The following is a 21,644-nucleotide window of genomic DNA, read 5'->3' on the forward strand; positions in this document are numbered from 1 at the left end:
ATTTGGTCTTCATAAAGAAAGGACTCTTGATAATAAAAAAATCCATTTTGTCTTCTTTGATTTCTTTCAGCAGCATCTTTGAGTTTTCAGAGTACAGGTCTTTTGTCTCCTTAGGTAGGTTTATTCCTAGGTATTTTATTATTTTTGATGTGATGGTAAATGGAGCCATTTCTTGAATTTCTCTTTCAGATTTTTCATTGTTAGTGTATAGAAATGCAACAGATTTCTGTGTACTAATTTTGTTACCTGCAACTTGACCAAGTCCATTAATGAACTCTAGTAGTTTGCTGATAGTGTCTTTAGAATCTTGTGTGTATAGTATGTCATCTGCAAATAGTGGCAATTTAACTTCTTTCCCAATTTGGATTCCTTTCTTCTTTTTCTTCTCTGATTGCTATAGCTAGGACTTCCAAAATTACGTTGACTAAAAATGGCAAGAGTGGACATCCTTGTCTTGTTCCTGATCTTAAAGGGAATGCTTTCAGTTTTTCACCATTGAGTATTATATTAGCCATAGATTTGTCATATATAGCTTTTATTATGTTCAGGTATGGGCTTCCTGGGTGGCGTTAGTGGTAAGGAACCCTCCTGCCAATGCAGGAGACATGGGTTTGATCCTTGAGTTGGGAGGATCCTCTAGAGGAGGACATGGCAACCCTCTCCAGTATTCTTGCTTGGAGAATCCCATGGACACTGAGAAAACTGACCGGCTACAGTCCATAGGGTCACAAAGAGTTGGACATGACTTAAGTGACTTACCAGGCTTGTTGAGGTATGTTCCAGCTATGCTTACTTTCTGGAGAGGTTTTTTTTTTTTTTTTAGTATAAATGGCTGCTGAATTTTTTTAAAAGCTTTTTTTGCCTCTATTGAGATGGAAAATCAATCCATTTAAAAAGACGTATTTAACTTAGCCCCATGTCACATATTTAATTGCATAATATTTTGGACCATTACATGAAACCACCCTAGTGTTTACCTGATTGATTTAGTCATATATAATCACTTGCCATAGTGATCTATTATATGGTATGTTTTCATGTGATATATGTATTCCAGAATTGAAAGTCCATGTTTTATTCTCAACCACATGTCACTTTGTTATGAAATTATCCTTTTCAGTAATATAAATCATTTTCCTTTCAGGTTATATTTTAGGAAATCACATTTTCTGGTTACATATTTATATGCAATGTTTTTAAATGTACCAAGACCATTTTAAAACTATGTAACCTCTCACTTATGTCTGTCGTTTATTATTCAATAAATATTTATTGAGTGCCTCATCTGAACAAGGCCCAATTCTAAGAACTATGGGGGATTCAAGATGAGTCATACATAAATCAAAACTCAGAAAGTTTACAGCCTTGGCCATGAAATGAGATGTGCATATCTCCATCTCTAGCCCCTGCCCAAGTAAAATTCAAAAAAATATATAAATTTTTAATCAAAGAGTATTATTTTCAACAGACTAAACTCTAAATTTAAGCTATGGTGCTGGATCAGGCAGCATTCTATATTGTATGGACTGGTTGACAATCATAATCAAATACCAAGAATTTATGTAAAGAGTATGTCCTTCGTTTAATACAATGATAATACTATATTGAGATTATATGATGACTCAGTGATAAAGAATCCACCTGCAATGCAGGAGACATGGGTTCAATCCCTGGGTTGGGAAAATCCTCTGGAGAAGGAAATGGTAACTTACTCCAGTGTTCTTACCAGGAAAGCCCCATGGACAGAGGAGCCTGGTGGGCTACAGTCCGTGGGGTCACAAAAGAATAGGGCATGACTGAGCAACTAAAACAGAAACAGCAAGAGCAGCAATACTGTATTAATTTTTATTTTGCCTTTTTTTTTTTCATGAAACTGAGTACTCGTTTATCTTTACAGCTTCTCTGTGAATAAAAAGAAGCAGGTGGTACTAGGGTTTTTTTTTTCCAATAATAATCCTTTCCTGCTGCACTTAAGTGGCTGAAAATGTCAATTTGCTTCATAAATGCTTTTTCTTGCGTATTTTCCTTGAACTGCCAAGTGGCCTCTGCTTTATCAGTAAGAGTTTGTTTCAGTGACCTTTACTATTCAATTATATAAAAGTATGTCACGTTGATTTCTAGGCCCTACCCTCCTCAAAATAAATAAATAAATAAATAAATAAAAGTTGTTGAACAAAGGAAAAAAAAAAGTAGAGCATTGGCAGGCATTAACAATGTTACATGCAGGAAGTGATATTCTAGGAGATGTTTTTTCTTATTATATTTGCGTTAAATTATATCCACCAGCAAGAATGCCTATAGCATAGAAGGCCTAATTCATCAATGTATCAATTGATGATAATTACCAGCTCCCTAAATTTTTGTCCTTTTGGGCCAGAATTCAAAATGCAGATTTTAAATTTCTGAGACAACAGGCATAGAAAATGGAAGCTGCTTCTTTCCTTTTTCAAACCAGTAATTCACTCGCATTGTTTGCGGAGCAAAATATATCAGTGATGAGTCATCCCTATTTCAAAGAGCAGCAATAATCACTAGATAGTACGTTTATTGTTAAAATATTAAGCCCTTTGAATGCCTTCTTTTACAGCTAACCTTATTTAAATAAAGTATACTGATTTTCAACTGTTTTCCTCTCAAGAGTGATCCCCAAAGTAGGTTTATAGTCATTCTCGGTATAAGGTGAATTCTTTAGCTGCTGAGAAACATGCATGTTTCTCCACAGATTAGTAAAATATTCCTTGCTCTGCAGTAACATTTTGTAGGTAAATTGACACTTAATTGGGACACCTTCAAAGAAGGACATAACACAGTGGGCTGAAGGATTCTGGTGTTGAAGAAGGTAATTCATGTGTTATAAGTATCTACTCACAACCAGCAGAAGAGGTGATGAGGCAGAACTGGCTCTGTGACTTGTGGGGCCCACTGCAAAATGAAACCATGGTCCCTTTCCCCCACTTATAAACTTCAAAACAATAATGTGTGTTAGTCGCTCAGTCTTGTCTGACCCCATGGACCACAACCCACCAGCCTCCTCTGTCCATGGAATTCTCTAGGCAAGAATACCGGAGTGGGTTGCCATTTCCTTCTCCATCAAAACAATAATAGTGGAGCATTAAACCAAGCAGAGGACTCTTCTGAGTGTGGGGCCTATGAAGCTGCATGGGTCTCATAAACATTCAGCTGATGTTGGAGTAAAGATCTAACAGCCCCTCTCCTCCAGATCTAACTCTTCAACTCTCAGCATATGGTTCAAAGCCTTTTTTTTTTTTTCCTGCTGTGAAGCTGGCAGGCATGGACCCACAACTCCTAGAAGTTGAGAATTTCACCCACCAGCAAGCAGCCTCTCAGTGATGAACCCCTTGACAAGAGTCCACATTCTAGTATTACTCTGTCCCATGTATAACAGGAATAGTATGTTTTCCATTCAACTTAGAACCACCCCCACCAAAAAACAACAAAAAAAATTCTTCCCATTGAAAGAACCAGCTTCCAAAGATAAGACCAATGAATACACATTATACTCAGATCTAAGGGTATTAAAGATGTGCTATAGACTATCAAAATGTTACCTTTGCCTCTATTTTTAATGGATTGCAATTGAAAAATGATTATTTTTATGATTTTTTAAATTAAGCATAATTGATTACAGTGTTGTTAATTTCTGCTCTATAGCAAAGTGATTGTTATATATATATACACACATTATTTTTCATATTCTTTTCCATTATGATTTATCACAGGATATTGAATATATTAATAGTTCTTGAGTTGTACAGTAGGACCTTGTTTCAGTTCAGTTCAGCTCAGTCACTTAGCCTTGTCCGACTCTTTTTGACCCCATGAACTGCAGCACACCAGGCTTCCTTCTCCATTACCATCTCCTGGAGCTTGCCCAGTCTCATGTCCATTGAGTTGGTGATGCCATCCAACCATCTCATCCTCTGTCATCTCCTCCTCCTTCTGCCTTCATTCTTTCCCAACATCAAGGTCTTTACCAATGAGTGAGTTCTTCACATCAGGTGACCAAAGTATTGGAGCTTCAGCTTTAGCATCAGTCCTTCCAGTGAAAATTCAGGACTGATTTCCTTTGGAATGATTGGTTTGATCTCTTTGCAGTCCAAGGGACTCTCAAGAGTTTTCTCCAACACCATAGTTCAAAAGCATCCATTCTTCGGTGTTCAGCTTTCTGTATGGCACAACTCTCACATTCATACTTGACTACTGGGAAAACCATAGCTTCAATTATACAGACCTTTGTTGGCAAAGTAATGTCTCTGCTTTTTAACATGCTGTCTACATTTGTCATAGCTTTTCTTCAAGGAGCAAGCGTCTTTTAATTTCATGGCTGCAGTCACTATCAGCAATGATTTTGGAGCCCAAGAAAATAAAGTCTGACACTGTTTCCACTGTCTCCCTATCTATTTCCCATGAAGTGATGGGACCAGATGCCATGATCTTAGTTTTCTGAATGTTGAGTTTTAAGCCAACTTTTTCACTCTCCTCTTTCACTTTCATCAAGAGGCTCGTTAGATCTTTGCTTTCTGCTATAAGGCTGGTGTCATCTGCATATCTGAGGTTATTGATATTTCTCCCGGCAATTTTGATTCCAGCTTGTGCTACATCCAGCCTGGCATTTTGCTTGATGTACTCTGCATATAAGTTACATAAGCAGTGTGACAATATACACCCTTGGCATACTCCTTTCCCAATTTGGAACCAGTCCATTGTCCCATGTCTGGTTCTAACTGTTGCCTCTTCACCCGCATACAGATTTCTTAGGAGGCAGGTAAGATCGTTTGGTATCCCATCTCTTTAAGAATTTTCCACAGGACCTTGTTGTTTATCCATCTTATATATAGTTGTTCGCATCTACTAATTCTAAACTCCTAATCCTCCTCTCTCCCATCCCCTCCTCCTTGGCAACTGTGAGTTTATTCCCTATGAGTTGGTTTCTGTTCAATAGATAAGCTCATTTGGTAAGTTTGTAGATTATTCCTTAGGTTCCACATGTACATGATATCATTATATATTTGTCTTTCTTTTTTCTGACTTCATTTAATATGATAATCTCTAGGTCCATCCATGTTGCTGCAAAAGGTATTATTTCATTTTTAATTTTTTTCTTTTTACTGACAGTCTTATTCCATGGTGTGTGTGTATGTGTGTTTGTGTGGCGGTGTATATATATGTGGCACACACCACATCCTTGGGTTTCCCAGGTGGCACTATTGGTAAAGAACCCACCTGCCAATGCAAGAGACATAATAAACACAGGTTCCACCCCTGGGTCAGAAAGATCCCCTGGAGGAGGGCATGGCAACCCATTCCAGTATTCTTTCCTGGAGAATCCATGAGCAGAAGAGCCTGGCGGGCTACAGTCCATAGGATCGCAAAGAGTCAGACACAACTGAAATGACTTAGCATGCACTCACACACTACATCTTTTTTTCATTTATCTGTTGATGGACATTTATGTTGTTTCCATGTCATGACTATTGTAAACAGTGCTGCTATGAACATAGGGGTACATGTAGAAAGTATTAACTTTAAACTTAGTCATGTACATAGAATTTCCTAAAATGTGTTCTGTGGGATATTAATGAGTATTATGTAAATTTCTGTGATCAAATGAGTTTAGGAATAGTTTGGAAGATTGTAGTATAGCTAGCTAACGCTATATAGATCCTTGTTGGCTCTTTCTATTTCCCCTACTACTGCCCTTGTGATATTGCCCCCACCCTCCCTCTAATTGTCTCAATTTCTATTCATTAATTATAGTTCAGCTGAACTTACCCAGTGCCTGCTATGTAATCTTTGGTTTCTGTGATATTGCCACAGGAACCTCTCCTTAATCTCAGAATAGAGTGATTTTGCCCTCCAGGACATTTAACAATGTCTAGAGACATTTCTGGTTGTCAAAACTCAGGTGGGAGCAAGAGGTGTTACTGAAATCTAGGGAGTAGAAGCCAGAGATGCAGCTAAACATCCTACAGTGCATAGAACAGCCCTTGAAACAGAGAACCATCCAGCTCAAAATGTCTATAGTGTATATTAGTCATACCACTGACTCCTTGGAAACCTTCCTAGGTTTTCCATCTCATTTCATACCTGAAGGATTTTATACTCTCAAGCATAGCATTCAAAGCCCTTCATAATCTGACACTAGTCTTGCTTTTCAGGACATCTCCCACTCTTGCTTTCAACACACACTCTGTTCCAGCAACACCAGGTGATTCAGCTCAGCCTTCCCCGAACACAGCTTGTGCTCCCTTACTTACCACTTTGTTCCACATCCTAATTTTGCCTGTGCTGGAATGCCCTTCTCTCTCTCTCTTTTTTTTTTTAACCTATAGGGACACTCTTTCTATTCTAGCTCATATGTCACCTCCTCTGAGAAATCTTCCTTGCTGTTCTTGCTACTCCTCAAAATGGGAGTGATTTCTCGCTTCCCTGGACTCCCTTGAAATTCTTATGTGTGTGTGCATGCTCCGTCATGTCTGACTCTTTGCAACTCTCTGTCCATGGAATTTTCCAGGCAGGAATATTGGAGTGAGTTGCCATTTTCTCTTCCAGGGGATCTTCCCAGGAAACTCTTATACATCTTTCTTATTTGTCATGTGATCAGAACAGCAGTTTTACAAGTTTTACTTCTAATATAACTCTATTTTTGAAGAGTAGAGAGCATCATTGGCAATACCACTAACAATTTCTTGCCATGTAAAGCTTTTAATAAACGTGGTCAAGAAATACTTGAATTAGTTTTTTTTTTTTTAGTTTTAAAGAATCTAGTTTCTAGATCAGACATTATAATTGATTTTAAATTCAGCTGTATATTTAAAAAAGGATTGAGTCCCTGGTGTTAGTAATTTTGTGATTTTAAGAGCTATCTTCTTCTAGAAAGGAAGTCTTTAGGCGTAATAAAATGAACTGATCAAACTGAACTATAATAGTACACTATTACCATTCTTTTGCTATTTAACACAAGTATTCTGATTTTAAATAGCACCAGTTAAATGATGTTTATTCTTTTGGGTTAAGAAAATTATCACTTGTGCTAGTTAAGTGATTTTTGATGCAAACAAAGAAAACTCTGACTCAAACATACTTTTAAAAGAGTAAGGAAATCATCTCATAATTAAAAATTCAGAGGTAGAGGAGCCTCAGGCTGACCATTGAGCTTTGGTCGTCCAGCTTTGTTCCCCCTGGATCCTGTTGGCTCTACCCTCTTCTGTCCTCAGATTGATAGCTGAATAAACAAGTGTCACATCTGTGAGTGACAGAATCTAGAGGAAGAGAGAGAGAGAGTCCTTACTAGATGCTCTGGGAAATAGTGAAGAACTTTCCCACAAGCTCCTAGTGAACACTTTTCATCTCACTGGCTGAATTTCTGAACCAATCATTGGCAAGCAAAATGGAATAGCTCACATACTAATTTTGTTGAGGGACCATCATCCCCTGGAGTGTCTGAGTGTTAAGAGGAGGAACAGAGACCTAAACATAATCAGACTCTGTTAAGGAAGAAGACAAGAGAAATCAAGGCTGGATGAGCAACTAATGTGTATTACAGGATACAAACTGTTGATTCTACTTTTTATTACCAGCCCTTATAGCTATCTTTTTAAATTGTGAATTGATTTAAAATCAGATTTGTCTTAAAAAATTCAGACCTGATCTTTTGTGTGTAAAAGTAATTAATTAGAGTTATATAGTGATTTAATCCAAATTGTCTCTGATAAATAGGTTATATTTTTCTGCCTTGGTTATTTCAGTAAAATACTCTATGATAATTAATGTGAAAAATAATTGTATTGCCCACAGTATCTTAGAATCATACCACTATTGCATTAAAAACTTGCCATAAAATTAGCAATTCTCAAGCCACTACACCATTAAATTTATAATTTAAATGACACTATGATAGATATACAGGATCAGTGTTTTAGTCCATGTGGTTGCCACCTAGATGAACCCTTATGAAGGCAATTTGAATAATAAAGCTTAAGCTAACGCATGGCCATAGATTTTCTTTTCATGTTTAAACCAAGATTATATAGTAAGCTTTACTTATGCAGTCTGATTACAGGTGGTGCTTGACTTTAGACTTGACACATTAATGAAGCTTGAATGGAACTCTTAGTAATGTTTATATAATGGTTAGTATTATATTTACTTATATTAAATAAAATATTTAATTTAAAAAGTACATAGTAAAAGACATATGTTTATGTAAAGACAAATTATATACTTTATGTGCATTTTAGTATTATTTAATTATTTCTAAAAGTTGAAAAAAGTAAAAACAAATGTTTTAATGAATGCTAATGACTAGAATGATTGATTACTGAAGGTATGTGGCCCAAAATCTAATCACGAAGCTCTATTAGCTCTTTTACAAAGGTTCCTTTTAGCTTCTAATCACCTGTTGCTGACTGAATCTAGAATATGCTGTAATGGTCAATGTATTTTGGTGTAGTTATTCTAATTGTTCTAACAGCCTTACATTCCAGAGTGTCTCATTTTAATTTCACAAGCTATTGTTTCATAGGAAAACAAGTAGTAGTGAATGGTAGCTAAACTCTTTCTTGACTTGAGGAAACTACACTTTGAAAGCCACAGGGATATTATGAAATACCAATTCCTAACAAACAGTACAGACTTGAATATTTCCATAGTGCAGTAGTGACTAGAATGCAACAGAATTGAAATGACTATGAAAGATTTAATTGACCCACTCAATTGAACTTTCTAAGTCAATGCTTTCCAACATTGACTCTGCATAGGATCAAGGAAGTTTCTTGTTGCAGTAAAGAATCTGATGCTGTAGGTCAGGAATGGAGTCTCGCCTTTGCATTTCTAACAAGCGCCCAGGGATGCTGATGCTGTTTATGCCCTGTGTGCTGTATCCTGCTTAGTTGTTCAGTTGTGTCTGACTCTTTATGGCCCCATGGACTGTAGCCCTCCAGGCCCCTCTCTCCATGGGATTCTCCAGGGAAGAATACTGGAGTGGGTTGCCATGCCCGCCTCCAGGGGATCTTCCCAACCCAGGGCTTGAACTCAGGCCTCCCAGATTGCAGGTGGATTCTTTACCATCTGAGCCACCAGGGAAGCTCAAATAAGGGCGACGTGAACACAAGTACCACCATACTGACACTGCAACAGTTCATCTGATAACTGAGACGGCTGTGCATGTGTGTGCTAAGTTGCTTTAGTTGTGTTCAACTCTGTGTGACCCTATGGGCTGCAGCCTGCCAGGCTCCTCTGTCCATGGGATTCTCCAGGCAGGAATACTGGAGTGGGTTGCTATGCCCTCCTCCAAGGGACATTCCCAACCCAGGGACTGAACCCACATCTCTTACATCTACCCGCATTGGCAGGCAGGTTCTTTACCACTAGCGCCACCCCGGAAGCCCAAGGCCTTTAGATATGCCCTGTAGGCCTTTAAATAACAAAGTTTTAAATCACCTGAAATTCACAAAAATGCAGTTGAGCTATCTGAATTGCAAATGTTTTGTTGCATTTGCCCATCTTTGAAAATGGACACAAATCTAACAAGAATGTGTAACTGCAACTAAATTTTCTTTATGTTCCACAAATTGAAAATACCCCTGTTGAGTTTATAACATGTAAGCATTAAGCCATCTTAGAGCAAGATCAAAACTTCGATTTTTGTCTTACTTTTAACTTTCTGTAAGGAAATAAAAAGACACAACTCACTTCAGGAATATGCTTAAGAAACGAAGCTACCACTTCTTTAAAATAAAAAAGTTTCCTTGTATCATCTCACTGAATTTAAACCTATGTTGGTTATATCCAGTAAAATAGAAAGTTGCCAGGCTTGTTCTTCATACTTCGCACGTATTTAAAAGTTAATAAGTCACCTCTTTATTCCTTTTAATAAAATTTTGATAATCTCAAATTCTTTGATTTTCAAGCTTCTCATTATTTTGATTTCTCATTTCTGTTTACTGTTCTGTTTCTATACACATTTTAAGCCTGCAGAAGCCAATTATGTACATAAATGCTCTCTTACAGGGTGTATATCTACTTATTAAAAACAAAACAAGGGATTTGAGTGAGCTTTTCAATCATTAGTAAGGGAATTATTTTGGCACAGTTTAAAAGTTCTGTATGTTTTCTTCCTTCTTGGGTTACTTGTTAGACTCTGTGCAAGTGTGTAAATCGGGATTGAAGAGGACACTGCTGATGGTACCCATGATTTAGTATAATCATGAAATTAAGTCCTGGGCCACATGCCCAGTATCTAAACTAAATCGAGGCGAGCTTAATTGGAATTAGGCGGTGAGCCTAGAGCAACTTTACTTGGTTCAGTCTTAAGTTCCTAGTTCCACTAGATTCATGTTTCTTAGAAATCTGTGTTTAGGGGCTATAGAAGAGAGAGATTGAGTATACATACTGATTATAGAGAAGATTATGTGGCCAGTGGGACTAAACAAGGAAAGATTAGTGCAAGGAGAAGTAAATCTATGTCCAGTGCATCATGATATTTGGGAAACATTGTATTGTTGTTTAGTTGCTAAGTGGTGTCTGACTCTTTGTGACCCACATGAACTGTAGCCTGCCAGGTTCCTCTGTCCATGGGATTTCCCAGGCAAGAATACTGGAGTGAGTTGCCATTTCGTTCTCCAGATCTTCCCAACTCAAGGATTAAGATCTTCCCAACCCATGTCTCCTGCATTGGCAGATGGATTCTTTACCACTAAGGCACTAGAGAAGCCCAAACACATTGTAGGAGGATATAGGAGGATATTTTTTCAGGTTAAACTTTTTCCACCACATTTAAGATATTGAAAAAAAAAAAAAACTGTGATACTGAATTAGAATATAGGCATATCAATAAATAATTTGGTAGATTTATAATCTGTATTTCAGATGAGCACAGCAGGCCATTACAGATCCTGGCCCTTTCATGATTCTATATTTGATAATATCCAGTTCTTAGTTTTGTTCTCTAGATAATTATGCTGTTAATCTCTCTTTCACTCTGATTGTAAAAGGAGGAAATTAAGCATTGTTTTCATTCTATCTTATTCTGATATTAGAGGAGGAAGCTGTATTAATTCAAATAAAGAACACTGAATTCCTTAATAGTATGTACTGTGCAGTATATTATTGTTATTATTTCAGAGTATTCACTAGTGACAGGAACAGCCTCACAACTATAGAGTAGGCATGGATATAGTATGGTGGGATTTAAAAGAAAAATTATTCCTATCATAAAATGTGTGGTATGAAAGGTATTCAGTAGGAACCTGTGAATACTGCTTAATTTGATTTATAATTGCTTAAATTAGACACATGATTCCTTTTCTCAACATTATGTACGCATACATGCAATTGTTAGGGAATGGAGCCTTGAGTATTATAGAATATAGGCAAATTTGCAGCCTAAGGTTTTAGATGTATAAAATGAGACTAGCTGATATATCTATTTCAAATTCAAGTGTTTTGCCACCTTAGTCAATTATAATAGTTCTTTGGCCACAAATTTTATTCTGGACTCTAGGATTCTTATAGTATTTAGTTTAATATGCCTATTAAGTGACTTTTTCCCATCAGAAATATCAAAGTATAGTGGTATGATGCATTCTTAACCCAGTAAGTATTGTAGACAATGACCCAAGTGGTTTTGGGAATGAATATTGTGTAAAATTTCTCCTTCATGTTGTCTTCAGCTTTTGAACACACATAGGCAAACTCTCCAAAGTGAAAGTCACTCAGTCATGCCTGACTCTTTGTGACCCATGGACTATACAGTCCATGGAATTCTCCAGACCAGAATACTGGAAGGGATAGCCATTCCCTTCTCCAGGGGATCTTCCCAACCCAGGGATCAAACCCAGGTCTCCCACTTTGCAGGTGGATTTTTTACTAGATAAGCCACAAGGGAAGCCCCAAGTTCTCCAAAGTTGCCCCTAATATGTGTACAGCCATTCATTCAACACACTTTATATCCTGGACCTATCAGGTCCAGGATTTTATAGGCAAAATAAAGCTTTTATTGTTCAGTCATTAAGTCATGTCCGACTCTTCAGGACTCCATGGGTTTCAGCATGCCAGGCTCCTCTGTCCTTCACTATCTCCTGGAGTTAGCTCAGATTCATGTCCATTGAGTTGGTGATGCTATGAAGACATCTCTTGCTCCCCCTACGCCTTCTCCTTTTGCCTTCAATCTTTTCCAGCCTTAGGGTCTTTTCCAGTGAGTCAGCTCTTCGCATCAGCTGGCCAAAATATTGAAGCTTCAACATCAGCCCTTCCAATGAATATTCCGGATGTATTTCCTTTAGGATTGACTGGTTTGATCTCCTTGCAGTCCAAGGGGTTCTCAAGAGTCCTCTCCAACACTACAGTTTAAAATTTAAAAGCATCGCTTCTTTGGTGCTCAGCCTTTTTTAGAGTCCAACTCTCACATTCATCCATGACAGGAAAAACCATAACTTTTCTATATGGACCTCTGTTGGCAAAGTTATATCTTTGCTTTTTAATACACTATTTAGGTTTGTCATAGCTTTCCTTCCAAGGAGCAAGTGTCTTCTAATTTCATGGCTGCAGTCACCATCCTTGCCATGATCTTAGTTTTTCTAATGTTGAATTTTAAGCCAGCTTTTTCACTCTCTTCTTTAAGCCTCATCAAGAGGTTCATGAGGTCTTCTTTGCTGTCTCCCATTAGGGTGATATTATCTTCATATCTGATGTTGTTGATATTTCTCCCTGCAATCTTGATTCAAGCTTGTGATTCACCCAGCCTGGCGTTTCATATGATTTACTCTGCATATAAGTTTAATAAGCAGTAACAATATACAGCCCTGTTGAACTCCTTTCCCAATTTATAAGCAGTCACTTGTTCCATTCCAGTTCTATATTGCTTCTTGACCTGCATCCAGGTTTCTCAGGAGACAGGTAACATAGTCTGGTATTTCCATCTCTTTAAGAATTTTCCACAGTTTGTTGTGATCCACACAGTCAAAGCTTTAGCATAGCCAATGAAGAAGTAGATGGAATTCCCTTGCTTACTCTATGATCCAGTGAATGTTTGTAATTTGATCTCTGGTTCTTCTGCCTTTTCTAAACCCAGCTTGTACATCTGGAAGTTCTCAATTCAAGTACTGTTGAAGCCTAGCTGGAAGGATTTTGAGTATTACCTTGTTAGCATGTAAAATGAGTGCAACGTGCAGTAGTTTGAACATTCTTTGGCACTGCCCTTCTTTGGAATTGGAGTGAAAACTGGCTCTAAGTGAGTGATCACACCATCATGGTTATCCCAGCCATTAAGACATTTTTTGTATAGTTCTTCTGTATATTCTTGACACCTCTTCCTAATCTCTTCTGCCTCTGTTAGGACCTTACAGTTTCTGTCCTTTGCCCATTCTTGCATGAAATATTCCCTTGATATCACTAATTTTCTTGAAGAGATCTCGAGTCCTTCCAATTCTATTGTTTTTCTCTATTTCCCTGCATTGTCCTCTTAAGAATGCTTTCCATCTCTCCTTACTGTTCTCTGGAACTCTACATTCAGTTGGGTCTATCTTTCCCTTTTTCCCTTGCTTTTCACTTCTCTTCTTTTCTCAGCTATTTGTAAAGCCTCCTCACACAGCCACTTTGCCTTCTTGCATTTCTTTTTCTTGGGGATGGTTTTGGTCACTGCCTCCTGTAGAGTGTTATGAACCTCTGTCTATAGTTCTTTAGGCACTCTGTCTACCAGATCTAATCCCTTGAATCTATTCGTCACCCTCCACTGTATAATCAGGGGCTTCCCTGGTGGCTTAGATGGTAAAGAATCTTCCTGCAATGCAGCAGACCAGGGTACAATCCCTAGGTCTAGAAGATCTCCTGGAGAAGGAAAAGGCAACCCTCTCCAGTTTTCTTCCCTGGAGAATTCTATGAACAGTGGAGCCTGATGGGCTGTTACAATCTATGGGGTTGCAAAGAGACACAACTGAATGAGTAACACACTATGTAATCATAAGGGATTTTATTTAGGTCATACTCCAACAGCCTAGTAAGGTTATGCTCAAAATCCTTCCACCTAGGCTTCGACAGTACTTGAATTGAGAACTTCCAGCTGTATAAGCTGGGTTTAGAAAAGGCAGAGGAACCAGAGATCAAATTATCAACATTCACTGGATCATAGCGTAAGCAAGGGAATTCCAGGAAAACATCTACTTCTGCTTCATTGGCTATGCTAAAGCTTTTCCGTGCAGATCATACCAAACTGTGGAAAATTCTTAAAGAGATGGAAATACCAGACTACCTTACCTGTCTCCTGAGAAACCTGGATGCAGGTCAAGAAGCAATAGTTAGAACTGGCATGGAACGAGTGACTGCTTATAAATTGGGAAAGGAGTTCAACAGGGCTGTCTATTGTTACTGCTTATTTAACTTATATACAGAGTCAGTCAGTTCAATCAGTCATGTCGAACTCTTTATGACCCCATGGACTTTAGCACGCCAGGCCTCCCTGTCTATCACCAACTCCCGGAGCATATTCAAGCTCATGTCCATCATGTTGGTGATGCCATTCAACCATCTCATCCCTCTGTCATCCCCTTCTCCTCCTGCCTTCCATCTTTCCCAGCATCAGGGTCTTTTCCAATAAGTTGGTTCTTCGCATCAGATGGCCAAAGTATTGGAGTTTCAGCTTCAGCACCAATCCTTCTAATGAATATTCAGGACTGATCTCCTTTAGGATGGACTGATTGGATTTCCTTGCAGTCCAAGGGACTCTCAAGAATCTTCTCCAACACCACAGTTCAAAAGCATCAATTCTTCGGCACTCAACATTCTTTATATTCCAGCACTCAAATCCATCCATGACTACTGGAAAAAATATAGCTTTGACTAGACAGACCTTTATTGACAAAATAGTGTCTCTGCTTTTTAATATGCTGTCTAGGTTGGTCATAACTTTCCTTCCAAGGAGTAAGCATGTTTTAATTTCATGGCTGCAGTCAACATCTGCAGTGATTTTGGAGACCCCAAAAATAAAGTCTCTCATTGTTTCCCCATCTATTTGCTATGAAGAGATGGGACCAGATGCCATGATCTTAGTTTTCTGAATGTTGAATTTTAAGCCAACTTTTTCACTTTCTTCTTTCACTTTCATCAAGAGGCTCTTCAGTTCTTTGCTTTTTGCCAGAAGGGTGGTGTCATGTATGTATCTAAGGTTATTGCTCTTTCTCCCAGCAATCTTGATTCCAGCTTGTGCTTCATCCAGCCCTGTATTTCACATGATGTAATCTGCATATAAGTGAAATAAGCAGGGTGACAATATATAGCCTTGATGTATGTACCTGATTTGGAACCAGTCTGTTGTTCCATGTCCAGTTCCAACTGTTGCTTCTTGATTTGCATACAGATTTCTCAGGAGGCAGGTCAGGTGGTCTGGTATTCCCATATCTTTAAGAATTTTCCACAGTTTGTTGTGATCCATACAGTCAACGGCTTTGGCATAGTCAATAAAGCAGAAATAGATGTTTTTCTGGAACTCTCTTGCTTTTTCAATGATCCAAGGGATTTTGGCAATTTGATCTCTCATTCCTCTGCCTTTTCTAAATCCACCTTGAACACCTGGAAGTTAACAGTTCACATACTGTTAAAGCCTGACTTGGAGAATTTTGAGCTTTACTTTGTTAGTGTGTGAAATGAGTGTGATTGTGCGGTAGTTTGAACATTCTTTGGCATCGCCTTTCTTTGGGATTGGAATGAAAACTGACCTTTTCCAGTCCTGTGGCCACTGTTGAGTTTTCCAGATTTGCTGGCATATTGAGTGCAGCACTTTCACAGCATCATTTTTTAGGATTTGAAATAGCTCAACTGGAATTCCGTCACCTCCACTAGCTTTGTTCATAGTGATGCTTCCTAAGGTCCACTTGACTTCATATTCCAGGATGTCTGGCTGTAGGTGAGTGATCACACCATCGTGGTTATCTAGGTCATGAAGATCTTTTTTTGTATTGTTCTTCTGTGTATTCTTGCCACTTCTTCTTAATATCTTCTGCTTCTGTTAGGTCCATACCAATTCTGTCCTTTATTATGCCCATCTTTGCATGAAAATTTCCCTTGGTATCTCTAATTTTCTTGAAGAAATCTCTAGTCTTTCCCATTCTATTGTTTTCCTCTATTTCTTTTCATTGACAACATGTGAAATGACAGGCTGGATGAATCACAAGCTGGAATCAAGATTGCTGGGAAAAATATCAACAACTTCAGATATGCAGATGATACTGCTCTAATGGCAGAAAGTGAAGAGAAACTATAGCGCCTCTTGATGAGCGGAAATAGGAGAGTGAAAAAGCTGACTGAAAATTCAACTTTCAAAAAACTAAGATCATGGCTTCTGATCCCATCATTTCATGGCAAATAGAAGGGTAAAAAGTGAAAGCAGTGACTTTAAAATAAAAAGATTTTGTTTTCTTACGCTCTAAAATCACTGCAGATGGCAGCTGCAGCCATGAAATTGAAAGACACTTGTTCCTGGGGAGGAAAGCTTTGACCAACCTAGACAGTGTATTAAAAAGCAGAGACTCACTGTGCCAGCACATGTCCATATAGTCAAAACTATAATTTTTCCAGTATTCATGTATGGGTGTGAGAGTTGAATAATAAAGAAGGCTGAGCACCAAAGTAGTGATGCTTTTGAACTGTGGTGCTGGAGAAGACTCTTGAGAGTCCTTTGGGCAGCAAGGAGATCAAACCAGTCAATTCTAAAGGAATTCAACCCTGAATATTTTTTGGAAGGACAGATGCTGAAGCTCCACACTGGACCTGATGAGAAGACCTGACTCACTGGAAAAGACCCGGATGATGGGAAAGATTGAGGACAAGAAGAGAAGGGGGAGGCAGAGGGATGAGGTGGCTAGATAGCATCACTGACTCAATGAACATGAATCTGAGCCAACTCCAGGAGACAGTGAAGAGCAGAGGAGCCTGGCGTTCTAGAGTTCACAGTATCACAAAACATCAGACATGACTTAGAGTCTAAACAACAGCCTTTGCCTTAGCTATGAGAATAGCGACCTAGCTCATATTCATATGCTTGTTCCCCTTCAATTCGTCCTCTTTAGTTACCACTGCCACATTCTTCCTAAAGTATAACCTTATGCTAATGTCATCCACTGCTTGAAAACTTTATAAATAACAATAGTAAGATAGTTCAGCCATGTCCTACTCTTTGTGACTCTACAGACTGTAGCCCACCAGGCTCCTCTGTCCATAGGATTTTCCAGGGAGGAATGCTGGAGTGGGCTGCCATTTCCTGCTCCAGGCCATCTTCCCCACCCAGGAATCAAACCCACATCTCTTAAATCTCCTGCATTAGCAGGTGGGTTCTTTACCACTAGACCACCTGGGCCCCTAATGAGTTCAGAATATTGTTCATACTCCTTATTCTAGATATGCATGGTCTTTTGCAGTTTGGTCCCAGTAAGACATTTCCAACCTGATTCCTTATCACCCCCCTTAACATACCCTATCTCGTGACATCCTAATGGGTAGAATTAAATAGGGTGTGTTCAAGAGTGCAGACAGTGAAGCCTGGCTGCCTGGCTATGAATCCTGATTTCTCCAGCTTCTCCCTGTGTGATTGTGGGCAAGTTACTTGAACTCTCTGTCTCAGTTTCCTCATCTGTAAAATAGATAATTATAGCTCCTATGGCACAGTGTTGTCATGATAATAAAATGGATTGATGTGTGTAAAGTATTTAGAACAGAGCTCAACACATATTAAGCACTTGGTAATATGTGATTTTTTTTCTTTATGTTTTGTTTACATTGTTGCCTCTATTTGGAAGCCCACTCCCCTCTCCTTAATACCATGGTTTTATGTCCATGTTCAAATTCTACCTGTCCTTCAAACTCTAGCTTAATCGTCTTTCCATGATCTGGCTACAGTCTATTCTCTTAACCACTAAGCTGAATTGATTCTGCCACAATAGCATAGAAATTAATCTCATGATAAAAATCACTTTATTTTCAGATGAAATATAACCAGAGATATACAGAAATGTATGGTTTGTAGAATGATTCCAGTAGCACTATTCATAATATTTCCGGCAGTGCTGAATGGAAGACTGTCAAATTAAAAAGTCACATTGCAGTCTCTGAGCACCAGTCTTAATAATTAAAAGAATCAAGTTGTCCTTGTGCTTCAAGATTATGGAGTTGTCCAGAAGACCTTGCAATAAAGTACCATCAGCATTCTTTATTTTGTGGTCACTGAGACGTTTAAAGGTACCTTTCTTTAACCTTGAGGATTATGGCCCATTCCTCAAACACTCAGCTTTCTGGTGAGCAGTTAATGAAGTGGAACATTTTTGATTCATTGAGAGACAGTTTGAGAATGAATTTTCAAGCTTGAGTTTCAAGTAATATTGGAACCCTTTTTGAAACAGGCTTCCAATTGGAGAAAACAGAGAGTCCCTAGTGAGATTTAGCAGAAGGGACTGGCTTGTTTTTTTTTTTTTTTTTAAGGAAATTATACGCTGCCTCTCATGACTTGGGGACTCCAATGAAAAGCGAAGTATTTGTCAAGAGGAAAGATGTATAAGGAGTCCTAACCTAGTTTCTTGACTACAGAAACAGAAGTCAGCTGAGCTAATAAGCAAAAATGAATTTATTAGAAAATTTGACAGAATCAACACCTTTGGACTGAATTGGAATCAAAATAAACATGAGATCCTTAGAAGCCACAAGTATGAATTTGTCTTGTAGTAAAAACTATCCCATTGGCTTGTAGTGCAATGATTTATAACCAACTGTTTCTTTCAATATTGTACTACTGGATCAAACGTCATCTCTTGCAAGAAAGCAGTTCTTTGTACCAAGCCTAAATTGTTTGCTGACTCCCCATCTCTGTTCCCAAAGAGAGACAGAGGGTCTGGCCTTTGGTAGTCACCTAGATTACTATAGTCCTCTCCTCCACAGAAGTATAACAGTAGGGCTGGAGTAATCCCCCAAGGATGATCACAGTTGGTATGAGGAAGAGAGAAGAATGGGTGTAGGACAGGCACTAAATGATCGATGTTCACTTCAAATCATGGGGAGCAGGGGGCTTTAAAAATAGCCCAACCAATATGTCATAAGCCCCTTAGATTTTCTCTTAGACTCAAACCTGGTCCTTGTTCAAAACTAAAATTTATGTAAAAAGCCCATGCTATTGAAATTTGTTGAAAAGTGTACCTAAATTTATCTTTATCTACAAGCATGACCAATCTATAAAAATGCATCCTAACTGAAAAGAAGAGTTCAAAGTTAAATTGACTCCCAAATCAGCTGCAGTTTTTCTCCATTAATTTTTCCAAAGTGGTTCTTTTAATTATCAGCAGTTTTTAACTTGTATTTTTTTTTCTTTTATAATTTTCAAAGTATAGGATTGCCTTGAAATACTAGCAGGAGAAAAATAAAATCTGTTTACTCTCCCTCTAGAAGCATTTCTTTTCTTTTATTTTTTTTTAACCATGAAATAGAACTATGCAAAATTACCAGATATTTAATGCAACAGAATATTATGTTACAGCTATGGTATATCCAGAAGGGAGTGGTCAGTGGTCTGAGGTAATTAGAAAAGCTTCTGGAGGAGGGTGGACTGAACTGTATTCTGAAGAATGGGTGAGATTTGATAGATGGAGAGAGATGGGAAAGGAAATGCCCTGAGCAAAGATAAGGATACTGACTCAGGAAATTTACCCAGTACTTTTCTTCCACAAATATGAAAATGCATGAGGCTTGGTGTTTAAAATGTTTTCATTGTAGGCATATGATTTCTAAACCTAGCAAACAATGCAGTGTAGATGATCCTTCAAAACAAAGATAATGCTTAATTGTAGGCCATTCCATCTATAACTTTTTAACTTTACGGTTTGCTTTTTAAGATAAACTACAGTTTCTTTTTTTGTCGTTTGTTTGTTTAGCTTACTGTTCAGGATAAAATTATAGGAATAATTCCAATGACATATGTTTCTTAAATTCTGTAAAGCTCTATATATTTTGTTGTGCCCAGCTGTTTGATATTGTCCCTACCACCACCTTTCCTTTGATAGAAAAGGAAAACAAATAAAAAAGTGGTAATAAATGAAATCCTAGCTCATTTCTGCAGCCACTTCGGAAAAATCATGAGAAAGTTAAAGAGGGTCCTGGTTTGTCTCAGCCCTAGTGAGGTAAACACGCAAGTTATGATAATGCCCCTTTTTTGGCCTATTTTTGAAAATATGATGTAACTAGTGTATCATTGTTCTGAAAATGTTCACCTTATTTCTCTGATTTATTTAATAATTTTAAAGAAAATTCTCTTTTGTCTGTTTGTTACATCTACTTTTTGTGACTCCACAGACTGTAGCCTGCCAGGCTCTTTTGGCCATGGAATTCTCCAGGCAAGAATACTGGAGTGGGTTGCCATTTCCTTCTCCAAGGGATCTTCCCGACCCAGGGTTAGAACCCAGGTCTCCTGCACTGAAGGCAAATTCTTTACAGTCTAAGCCACCAGGGAAGCCCAAAACTGTTCAAGGTTAAGGGAAAAGGCAGATTTAGTTTTCCAGCATAAAGTGTGGAGAATTTAGATGGTAGATATGTAAGTCAATGACCTTGATGAGCAAGAATCAGACTAACTTAAAGTGTAATTTCACATACTGCATAATTAGGATAAAGGCTGAAAAAGTAAATATTGCTTTCTTTAACCAGTCAGTGGCCTGGAAAGAGGGGGTGGGGGTTGGTAGACATGAAGATATGGGTTAGTAATTCTGATACCCCAAACTTGCATATTAGAATTGAATTGTTAAGTAAATGGATGGCCAATGATGGGAGTCATATTTCTCACAGTTGAGTGAGAGTTTACAGATAAACAAAGAGAAGAGGCTAGTATTATCTATATGGTAGTAGATGAGTTGGAGACATCAGTAAGAAGCTATGTTTAAATTAATATAGATACAGACAGGTACATACAGAAATATTTATAGTTATGTATGCATTCACAGGTTCATGTACACATGTATATTCCTTGCTTTTTCAACTGAGAGAACCTAGAAGTAACTAACAAAACTCCAGTAGAAGGGAGCACACCTAGCAACCAGATTCTGATTTCTAATACTTTTCTCTAACAGAGGTAACCAGGGCTCTTTAGAGAAATGGCTAGTTATAGGAGTGGACAGAAAATACTCAAAATGAGCTTGGGGCATCTTGATCACAAAGTAAGGATCTATTTAAAAAAAAAAAATGAAAAGGATGAGGATGTAACAAAACCAACTGAAAGAGCTCCAAATGGCCAAAGCTACAATACTTTGAGCAACAAAATAAATGAGATTGCATTATAACCCAAAGTATAAAATACCCATGGATCCATTCTGACATAGATAAGTAATTAAATAAGTAATGAGGAAGAAGAGACAAATTTCTGTGCAGACAAATTCCAAATAATTTATATAGATACTGTACCCTCAAAGAGATAAAACATAATTCTCTATTCTTTAAAGTTTGTGCCAAGTATAGTAACTTTCTTCCAAAGAATACATTGTGAAAATTTATAATGGAGAAACTGGCAAGCTTTTACCTCACTGACATGGTCAAGGTTAAGGACAGCAGTGAGAAGTACCTTGGATAGCATAGACCTTGGTATGATGGGATTAAAGGACTCTGCC

At 38.0% G+C, this 21,644-nt stretch overlaps 1 protein-coding gene across 3 annotated transcripts in view; it reads left to right on the forward strand.

Moving 5' to 3' along the window:
- Positions 1-21,644, forward strand: part of LOC122446204 (cGMP-dependent protein kinase 1-like) — an 849,064-nt gene that overhangs the window by 684,411 nt on the left and 143,009 nt on the right. The window lies entirely within an intron of this gene.

This window comes from Cervus canadensis, chromosome 8, assembly GCF_019320065.1.
Source record: "Cervus canadensis isolate Bull #8, Minnesota chromosome 8, ASM1932006v1, whole genome shotgun sequence".
Taxonomy (NCBI): domain Eukaryota; kingdom Metazoa; phylum Chordata; class Mammalia; order Artiodactyla; family Cervidae; genus Cervus; species Cervus canadensis.